The sequence below is a fragment of the Arachis hypogaea genome, chromosome 11 (assembly GCF_003086295.3).
Source record: "Arachis hypogaea cultivar Tifrunner chromosome 11, arahy.Tifrunner.gnm2.J5K5, whole genome shotgun sequence".
NCBI lineage: Eukaryota > Viridiplantae > Streptophyta > Magnoliopsida > Fabales > Fabaceae > Arachis > Arachis hypogaea.
Window position 1 is genome coordinate 124,721,767 of NC_092046.1, and position 12,251 is coordinate 124,734,017.

Genomic DNA, 12,251 nt, shown 5'->3' on the forward strand with positions numbered 1-12,251 from the left:
ACCAATTTACAGAGACAGCTTTGTGTATGTGCGAAAATAACTTTCTCTCTTCTTTTCTTTGGGTGTTCTCCTTTCCAAAATAACCTCTCTCACTCAACCCTAACTCACCTCAGCCACTTCAACTATTCATGAGTTTGGATATTAACATTTGAACTTTTTCTCCACATAAAAAGGGAGCTCAAAAATCCAACAATTCAAAAATTATATTCAATAGAAACATATATGCAAAGAGAAATAAAATCAAACCTTGTTGATAAATAAATAAATACCTATATATATATATATATATATAAACACAAATTGGTTTATTATTAGTTCACATGCATGCATAATGCTACTGGCCTAATCTGTTTTCTTTTCTTTTGTTGAGGGAATGAACATGTCATTATATTTTTTGTGCCCACGTACGTTTATAACCTAGAAATAATGAGATTTTTTTTTTTGTCTCGGACCAAAAGAAAAAGAAAATTGCTACCCTTTGAAGATGATCTCTCTCTCTCTCTCTCGATAAATTAATTTTTGGGGGGCTGCTTATTTGAATTTCAATTTATTTGACACTTACTTACTGTGATCATACTACGTGAATAGAAAGATATAAAGTCAACATTCAAATAGAGAATAAATCCGCAGTCAACACCCAAACCATGGAGCGAGATATATAGCTCGTAGCCTCGTAGAGTAATTAAAAAAACAAATATCAGATAAAAGCATAAGTTACTTATTTTAGAGATTATATATACATACTATTGACAGAAGAATTATTATAAAAATATATAATATATATTAATTAAAATTAACTGAAACACCGATATTTTAAGAATAATAAAAAAAAATCATACTATTATATCAAAAGGGGATACTACGAGCAGCCATGAATAATCATGATATTTTTACCTACTAATACGACTTTTGATGCAGTTATTGCAAACGTATAACCAATAAGAATCAATTGATGAGATAAAGTTAATAGTATTTTATAAAATATATATCTTAATCTAATCATTGTATAATAATATGTAATGAAAAGCGCAAACTTAATCCAAATCGAACATCAATAAACATATAAAATAGAAAATGATTAACATAAGATTTTCAAAAGATGATCTATAACATGTAAGTTTCTAATCCAACAATAGTATTTAAAAAAAAAAGAAGTATACAAACAAAAATCTATTATTCAAGGCTATAACATTTGCTTAAATCAATACTAGTAGTCTTGTATCATTTAATTATTTGAACTAGCATAAGTGAGTGTTGTTTAAATTTTTTTAAGCATTATGTTTATGTTACAAATTCGTTTTTTTAAGCATTATATATAAGCATAAATTAAACTTGAATTAAACCCGGACCCAAAGAAAAATTTAAAGCAATTAAAAACATTCAAACTTATTGCATCCATGGTCATTCAAAATCTGGTCCCTAAGAATTAAGGACTAAGGAGTTGAATTAATCCAAGTCAATTTCTAAAGAAATTGCCTAAAATTCAAAAAGACTAATAATATATCATAATATGATTTATACATAATGTGAGACTCTAATTAATAAGTGGTAAAAAATGAAACTGCAATATTTAAAAAAAAAAAAAAAATCTCGTCTACGTTCAAAGTTTTGCCCCGACTAATTCCAACCCAAATCAGATACGTAGTACATCTAGTTATGATAGATGAGTTTCCTAATGTGATCTTGTTTAAATGATATTAAATTGTTTACTACTTAAACCAACCCTATGTTGGTATGAAAGTAATCAAAGCATAACTTTAAAACTCTCTTGATTTGGTTACAGTAACTGAGAAAAGCAAAAATAATTATAATTATAGTAATAATAAATAAAATAAAACCTTCTTTTTAAAAACAAGTTATATATATATAAGACTGAAAAATAGTAGGTCAGGTTGTTATATATCGTTGTTTTAACTTTTAAAGTAGTAGACAATTTAGCTTACGAAAGACATAAGAATTTGTTCATCATCCTGCAACCACCTCCATGAGCATTATCCCAACATTCATTCTACATACATCAACAACATTGTTACTTTGACTACTAATCTTCTTAATATAATTATATTCCTTCTTGCATTTTTTTTTTATTATTGATTCGGCGTATTTACTTTTGGGGAGAATAAAATATTAGCTATTTCTGACAATTGTTCAGACATTATTAGTCTTTATATTTACAACCCATTTAGTTTGTAATGATCGAAAATCTAAAAAATATTTTCTATTTCCCCCCTCAAATCAAATGTCTCTTTAAACAAAGGGGAGTATTAGTTTATACTAGGCAATCTTCCGTACAACTAAATTTGATGAAGTGAACGTGCTTAAGTGAGCATTCTAGATACTAGGAAAAAAAATTAAAGGTGATACTAGGCAAGCGTTTTTGTAATTATGTCTAATTAAGTTAAGTTTAACAAAAAAAAAAAATATATGTATGTGTTATTGGTTTTTTTTTTCGCATAATTTTAGCATATAAATTTTTATTAGAAAGTACAGAAAATTATTTATATAATACAAAAAATTTTACATAGTATACAAATTTTTGTACATAAACTAAATGTATTAATATAGTATATAAATTTTTACATATAGCACAAAAAATGTATTTATAGCAAAGAAATTTTTTATGCGCATATATTTTAGGAAGCTACTTAAATAAAGATGTTAAAAACGTCTTTTTTTTTAAAGATATTTTTTTAAAATTAAAATTTAACACATAAAATAAATTAAATTGTATTATTTTTATTAAAATTAGACCAGACAAATCAATTTAGCAAAAAAAATTAATAAATTAAATTTTGAACCAGTATAAATTAATATTTTTTATAAAATATTACTACAATATTCCTATTATAAAACACAACTAAAATATTCCTATTTAATATATATATATATATATATATATATATATATATATATATATATATATATATATTTTGAAAACTTTAAATTCTAACCCTATAACGATAGAGAAGAAAAGGGCTAGAATTTAAGATTCTCAAAATTAATATATATAATAAGAGTATTTTAGTCATTTTATATAATAGAGATATTGTAGTCATTTTTTATAAAAAAATAATATTAATTTAGACGGATTTAAAATTTAATTCACTATTTTTCGATCAAATTAATTTATCTGACCTAATTTTGACAAAAATAATATAATTTAAGTGATTATATATATTAAATTTTAATTATTAAAAAATATCTTTAAAAAAAGACGTTTTCTGCGTCTTTATGGGAGCATCCTCCTATATTTTATTGGTTGGATGAGTCAATTGCGAATTTTTAATAATTTATGTATTGTATATATTTTGTTAGTTGAATGTCAATATTTTAGACATCTAATCTTTTAAAATTTTTTATGCTGTACATTAAAATTTCTGTGTTATGTACCAAATTTTTTACACTGTATACCAAAATTTTGGTTAAAAATTTTGGTTTTGTATGTATTTTATTGGTTGAATGTCAGTATTAGCTTCTATATGTAATTTTTTAAAAGTTTATGTTGTACACTATATTTTTTGTGTTTGCATTAAAATTTGTGCTATTAAAAGATGAAAAAGATGACATTGATGATAATAATAAAAGAAGACGAAGAAAAAGAAGAAAAAAAATAAAAAATTGACCACGTTTAAAAAAAAATGTACGTATTTGACTCGGTTAAAATTTAGTTGGTAAAATTGTTTGACTGCGTAGTTTTATTTAAAAAATAAATGATATATATGTTTTGATTATGTTAGCTACAAAATGGTTACATTTGACCTAATGTACATTTGCTTGTCCCGAATCAATTTTGCTTTTCAACGCCAATTAAAACTAGACTAAGAACTAATTAAAATTTTCTTGCTGTGATTGGTAGGATGTTATTAATATTTGGCTACTTAATTCATGAGGGTTTTCTACGGGATTATGAGAGTAATAAGGGTTTTGTTCAATTAGTACTTAACATTGATCAATGAAGAAGAAAAATTCTACCTCTTCAAAACTGATAAAATCATTCATCTACCTCTTCAACAATACTCCCGAAATTCTTTGCTACAAGGTTAAACTACAGATTATTCATTCTCTTTTTTGCTTGTTTACTTACGGCTTATTTTTTCATCCAAAATTAGTGTATGGCAAAATTTAGAACTTTAACGCAGACTTCAACTTTTTTCGTTTATTATTTGCCAGTTTTTCCAACTTGAAAAAGTCAATGTGTCGGTTTAAGAACTTTGTGAAGAGTGCATTTACTATTTCGGTTATCTTGTCGCTTTGCTTCTAAATTCTAATAATAAATCTTCTAAGGTCATATCAGTAATTTTGGATAAAGCTAAGAATTATCACTTAGGATACGTTTGTTTTTTAGGACTGGAACTATATATTATATTTTGGTGATAAAAAATTATAATTAAGATTTCAATTTTAAAACACAAATTTCAGTTTTTTTAGTATTTTTAAAAAGTATAAACATAAAAAATTGAAATTTAAAAAAAAAATAAAATTTTAAATATATCTCTTAATATTCATATTTACTTTAAATTAAATATGATACTAAAAAATAACTCAGTCTATTATATTTTATACTAAATATAATAAAAAAATTAATTTAATCTTCTGATTTTCAATCTCTATTTTTTACTCTTAGTAAAGATGCAAAACGAACTGGGATGAACATTTTATTTTTTGTAGTTTGTATTTAACTATTAGTACATTGGGACGGATGAAGGGGAGGGGGAAATTCACATTCCTGAATACTCTTCATCCTTTTATTTTTAAAAAAAAATCATAATGGAAAAAAAATAAAAAAAGTAAAGAAATTTTTTTTAGTGAAAGTCTTAATTTCTTGGGGCCCAATTATACATTAACTGTACTCTAGTTGATTATAATTATAGTTATAATTATAATTCTTTCCTTTTCGAAATAATGAAAGGAGAAACAGAAACTCATTATAATATTGCATTATGGTTGAGATGGACCAATTAAGGTCTGGTTGGCCCCCTTACCACTTAATGATTCACTTTATTATTATTCAAAATTCCCAATTGGCTTATAATAAGTTGGAATATATATTACATGATAATTTTAAAAGTATATTAACATAAAAAAAATAATTTTTTATATAATATTAAATAAAAGTATTTAATAATATCAACTAACCAGATCTAATTTTATGTGCGACTTCTAGCAAGTAAAGTCATTGTAAAGTCAAAATAATTAAATGATACTATAACAACACATGATTAAATGAGTGTTAATGAACAAACTTTTATCTACCATGGTAAAAAATGATTTAATTTCCATGTATGATTAGTATAAAAAATTCAAGAATAAAGTGAGAAATAAATTTCTAAAAATTTATATTTTAAACAGATTAATTTTTGAAAGAAAAAAATATCAATAAAATTTTTTATAATAGTAAATGTGAATAAATTAATTTAAATTAAGATTTTATATCTTAATTATAAAGATTAATTTAAAAGTAATGTATCACATTTATTATTTTAGAAAATTCTTTTGGTATTTTTTTTAAAAATTACTCTATCCAAAGTGTAAATTTTTATAAATTTATTTATCACTTTATTCAAAATTCAATCATATTATGTCTACACAAAAATTAACACTTATTAATTACTAGACACTGCATATAGAAATACTTATTTGAGATTCTATAAATTTTTTTAATATATTATTATAAACAAGTTTAATTATTTGTCTTTTACAAGTTTGATTATTATTCTATTATTATAAATTTAATTATTCTAATAGCTTGTTATTTAGTTTGCATAATATGTAAATCAATATATATAAATATTAAAAAAATACACAATTACTAACTTTTAATATGGATTTTTTTATTTAAATTAAATAAATATAGTATTTACCAAAATAAATAAACGTCGAAGAAGTTACCAAAATACATTCTCAGTCACACTCAAGTACTGAGGGTTATTGTCTAAAATAGCCACATCTCGGGTGTACTGACCCTGTGCTGTGATAGGGTATTTGCAAATCATATCTCAAATGCAACCATGATATGAACATAAGTATATCTCGGATACACTGCACCTGAGATACGCGTGTTTTTTGATACGGGTCAGTGCATCCGAGATAAGGAAAAATATCGAAATGTCCCTCCTCAGCATTCGAGATATAGTCAAGATTATAATTAGGATCTCAGCATCCAAGATATGTTGTAGAATAAGTCTATTTATAGAGACCATCCCAATACTTCTCCTCACACAATTCACAAACTATTCTTCTTTTTCTCTTCTTTCGGTAATCAATTCTTTTTTTGTGGTGGTTTATCTTAATAAGATAGTCAAACATGGTGATGAAGGAGTGATTTTTGAGTCTGACAAGAATGTGATGTTGCGCACTTAACGGGTTGATACCCTGGATGCGCTAAAGACGGTCATGCTGAGCAATATAGGGGGAGTAAGAACAAAGGAGGTTGGACGGGTTGCATATAAATTTCTGTATGCGCTTCCGAATAGTGGATTTACCAACCGATTATTCTGGATAGATGGGAATCATCAAGTGAGGGTAATGTTCGATGTACATGCATGGCTGATGCCCTAACATGTGATGGAGTTGTATGCTGCGGTCCGTGACGTAGTTGTTGGTAGTGGGCAGTCTCCTTCGGCTCCTGAAGTCGTGTCGGTCAAGGTGACACTGATCCACTATGCCCAGCCTCATGATAGTGCCGACGATTCTGACAGTGAGGGCAATTCAACCTATGTTGCTGGGTCCAGGTCGTCAAGCGATACAGTATCAGAAGATGAGTTTGTACCGGAGACTCCCAGCAGCGTGTTGGTAGGTTTCTGCTGCCTCCCCCTTTGGCTATTCCTCGACTGTCGGATGTTCCTAACCATTATCAGACGTTAAACTTGGATGCAATGCAGCCGAACGATCTTTTGAACGCTGGGGACAAGGAGGATTACAACACGGATGGTGGGGTAGAATTTTGAATTGGGCATAGATTCAGCAACCGAGAAGCATTCCTAATGGTGGTTAAGAACTACAATATTCGACGGAATGCGGAGTACAGAGTTCTGGAGTCAGATAGGCTTAAATATCATTGTCAATACAAGAAATTCACCAATGGTTGTAACATTGCGACTGGTACTTGGATGCTTTGGGTACACTATCCTTGAGATGGTGGATTGGGCTCTTCGTTTCAGGAAGGATTTGTGGTTGCAACATTGCGACGAAGGTCGTCGGTATGGTCACATGACGACGAACCTATCAGAGTGTATAAATGTCATGTTGAAGGGAACGAGGAATCTTCCAGTGGCAGCGATTGTTCGGGCAATGTATGAGAGGTTGCAACAGCTGTTCGTGCGTAGAGAACGCGAAGCACATGCTCAGTTACAGGGTGGACAAATCTATTCACAGTAGCTGTTGGCAGCTATAGATAAGAACGGAGAGAGCCTACCGATGATGCGAGTCACCCATTGTGATCGTAGGGCATCCATTTTTAGCGTGGAAGAGATGGAGCCGGTGGATGGTTGGTCACAGACTTCATATCGCGTTCGTCTGACCGAGCGTACATGCGACTGCAGCCTGTTCCAGTCATTGCATTACTCATGTCGACACGCCCTGGCAGCATGTGCACGATGGCCTCTGTATTCAAGGTATACGAGAGGGAGTTTTCGCTGATACCAGACGAAAAGATGTGGCCTTCATGGTACGGTGCACGCCTGAAGCCCAACTCAGCCATGCGAAGGAAGGCATCGGGAAGGCCGGTATCCACTCGGATCTGGAATGAGATGGATGCCATTGAGCGTGCGGAGAAGAGATGTGGGCTCTGCTGTGGAGAGGGCCACACCAGACGTGGGTGTTCCAATGCGTCCCACTCAGATCCATGACGACGCATGCAATTTAGAGTTCAGGCCTTTTAGTTCCAATGTTGTCACTTTGATATAATGATTGTTAACTAATGTGTTTAATGTGTAATGAAGCATGATTTCTATATAACTAGTTACTTTCGATATTACATTTTTTATCTACAACATTACAATATTTTCGTAAAAAAAGCATTCACTAAAATGGATAAACAAATAGAGGACAAGTCTGGTAATACCCTGGTAATTTCTCCTTATCTCGATGCAGTAACCCGAATCAGAAAACACGCGTATCTCGGGTGCAGTGTATCTGAGATATGCTTATGTTTATATCGCGGTTGCATCCGAAATATGATTCGCAGACACTAGTCTATCACAGTATGGGGTCAGTGCACCTGAGATGTGGCCATTTTGGACAATGATCCTCAGTACTCGAGATGTGACTGAAGATGAATTTTGGTAATTTCTTCAACATTTATTTATTTTGATAGATACTATATTTATTTAATTTAAATAAGAAAGAATCCCTTTTAATATACATGTATATTTAAAAATTAAAATTGCATAAATATTTAATCATATATTATTCCATCAGTACAAGTTTTTGATTATTTAACTATTTTATTTATTGTATTATACGTTTAAAAATATAAATATATAACTGAATAAAAGAGAAAAGAGCAACCTAGTGTAAAGTGTTATAGAAAATGTAATATGTAAATAGTCTAATATATATAATGCAAAGTTTCAGTGTTTAATTTCGTAATTTAAGCCAATAACATATAAAAAATCCTACAAATACATCTTAACTGATATCCCAAAATTTTATTTTTACCTAAATAATAAATACTAATGTAAAAATTTTTTACAATGTTACTGCACAGCAATGAATATCTGACTCTTCTCAAGATTAGCATATGACTAATCATGAAGAATTCAAAGTTACTTACATGATAACAACAAATTACCTAGTTCAATTAAAAAGAAAAATAAATAAATAAAGCGTCTGGTGATAAAATTTGTAGTGATAAAGTATAAAGAGTATCCAGTTACATAAGTGCGACAACAAAGTGATACTCCATCAACATACACTAGCATGGTGATAATTAGATGCATGGTATTTGGGCAAGTGAGCAGAAAACAAAATTAGCCAAAGTATTATGACACAATAATTATCTCATCTCATGATAAATCAAATAATTTGGAATGGGAATGAGTGCTTTAGCCTTATAAACAAAAAACGAAGCAAGTTGGCTTACATGCCACGTTTCTCTTTCTCTCTCTTCCCCCAGATAGCAGTAGTATTATGTAAGTAAATCTTAAAAGCTGAATTTGTGAAATTAAGCTCTGTGATTTAGCATGTTATTTTTGTTTTCATGATAAAAAAAGAAAGATATGAGAATGAAAAGTTATTATTTAGGTACCGTAGCTTCTTCGTGTTGCTTATCTGGATTGAATCAGTACGGTCCAGCTAATAGTAAGAGTATGAGGCGTGACCTTCATTCTGTTAATTTATGAATTCTATCTATATTTGATTAGTTAATTTACCCGTGTCTTAGTTTGATAAATTTTTTTATTTTTTTAAATTATAACATCTGTATTTTGATAAATTAAATTAAAAATAATTTTTAATAAACACAAATAATCACAAATTTATTTGATAAAATAATTTTTAAAATTTAAAAATATTATAATAAATATTAATATAAAAATTAAATTTAAATATTCATTAATATACGAAGTTATATAAGATTTTTTAATTTTGATAAATATAAATTAATTTTAAAATATTATCAATACAAATATTGATTTTTTTTATTTATTAAACGCAAAATAAGATGTTTATATTTTTTACTTCGAAAAAATTTACTAAATCAAGACTAAATTTATCTTTTTTATAATAAGCTTTTTCATACTAATATTTTTTTAATAATCAAATATATATTTTTTATTTTATTAATTAAAAAATAATTTAAATATACAATTAGTTAGTAACAATTATATTTTTACATCGATATCATAAAGTATTTGGTGTATAAATATATTTTTTAATTTTTTTTATTATAGAATGTGGGGACGGCGCTTACCGTTACTCTTCAAAATCCCTCAAATTCTGTCCCATTAAAAATTACTACATATTTGTGTAGCAGTAGCAGTTACACGAATTGTCTTTCATTCATTTATTACTATAAACTAACATGTTTTAAATCGGTAAAAATATATCAATATTTATAGTCAATTTTGTTTATTAAGAAATCATTGATTGATTGATAATGCATAAGAATTAACCTCTAAATAATTTTTGTTATCTCTCTTCTTGTACACACGTGCACGCGCATACTTTGACATGGACATATTAATATTTAATAATAACAAATCTTCATTTACCTAATGCCTATGATTATGAAGGGCTCTCTGCAAATTAGGACTCTTCTGAGTTCTGAAGTTGTTTTCTGCCCTTTGTCTGACATGACACTGATTCATTATCAAGCATATAAATTCAAACATTATTTTCACCTAAACCATTATGGGGTCTCTCTCTACGTGCTAGTGTTGAAAATAGATTTCAAACATTAATGTCTTTCAAAGTGCTCTACAAACTACAAATTAACATATGGTTAATTAATTTTGTAATCTCAAGTGTGAGTGTGTGAGAGATTGAGGGAGAGCAACTTAATTATATGTATATCCACCCCCAAATTAAATTAATAATTATGTTAAATTAATTTGGATTAGCCAAGTAGAACTAGTCAACGTTGACCAACAGCAGACTCTTAAATAGAGTTTAAATTTGTGACGGATTAGTCTTTAATTTGTCAGACTTAATACTATATTAGATGTATATTAAAAATTTATTACTTGTATAGAATATATATGAAAATATAATATATACATTAATGTGTATAATATACATTAAAGATTAGTTATATAACATATACTTTCAATATGTATGAAAATATAATATATACATTAAATATTATTGCTTATATAATTAATTTGATAACTGATTTTGAATGTGTTCATAATATATATTTTCATTAAATCAGTTAACAAAATCTCAGAAATTAACTTGGCAGGGTCTTATGATTAAGCGTGATGTGTCTTAGTCTATTGTCAATATTGAACGGAGAATTATGCAAACGCAACACCCAATATATATATATATTTGAATATGACATGTAGGACCAGTTGCAAGGTTTCCCAGCAGAATAGCAGGGCCTATGTTACAGAGATTTAAATAAATAATATTAATAATAATTAAAAATAGAATATGGTCTTCAAAACATGATATAATAATTTCTTTTTTTTTTTTTTATCTAATTTCATCTCATTTGCATCATATATCTATTTTTCAGATATATATCTACTAGACTAGTTTCTTTATTTTAAAATTTGTTATTATTTTTGGAGATATTTAATTATAGGAGAAACAAAAATGATAAAAAGAAGCCCCATTTTTGGGTGGGATACTTTAACTGAATGAGGAAAAATACAATGGTTTTTGTCTGTATGTAATGACCATTAATTGTTTCATTCATTGATTCATTTGAATTTGTCAAAATCATTCATATCCCATTTTCATGATGGATGCATTCCGTTTTGAAGGTGTGATTGGCAATGACATGAGAACACTGATCTTCTTTTTTCTTATTCTGCCCAAAAATACAAAATATGCATATATCTTCTTTGTACCATGTGGTGTTTACATTTATGGCACATGATCAATCCTCCCTAAAAGTCCAACAATTTGAGTCCAGCACGTCTTCATCCTTTACTACATGGAAAAAAGACAATGGCAATTTTGTCTTTTTACACGTTTTTGTTCAACCTCACACCTTGTTTGATGGCAAATAAATACATAAAATAATAACACCTCTTCTCTATGGTTATATTTCATTTTCTTCATGATATAATGCCACCACCAATTACATTTATTCAACCCCCACCTTACCTTAGCAACTTAACAAGCATAACATGCCTCTTATTATTAAACCATTTTTAATTATTTGTTTGGGTCTTAGTATAACATATAATAGATTAGATTAATAGAATTAATCAACCCTATAAAGTATTTTTGATCTTTTTTATCTTTTATCATATGTATATTTTCATATATAATAAATCATATCTTATTTCATGTAAAGCATCCTTAAACATGAGAATTGTTATTTGTATAATTTTACATTAGTGGGGGATTAAATTATTAACTCTCATGTATATATATATATGTGTGTGAATCTTTCAATTGATTGGTGCAACGGAGGTATAAGTTTAGAAACGCCAACTACCTTATCATCGTCATCATCTCACATTACATTCGTGAGTTAGGGGCTTTGTGGGTTTTAGGGTTAGAGTATTGAAATATGATTAGACTGTTAATTTAAAACTCTCAATGTGAATAATTTTTCTAACAAGAAATTAAACCAA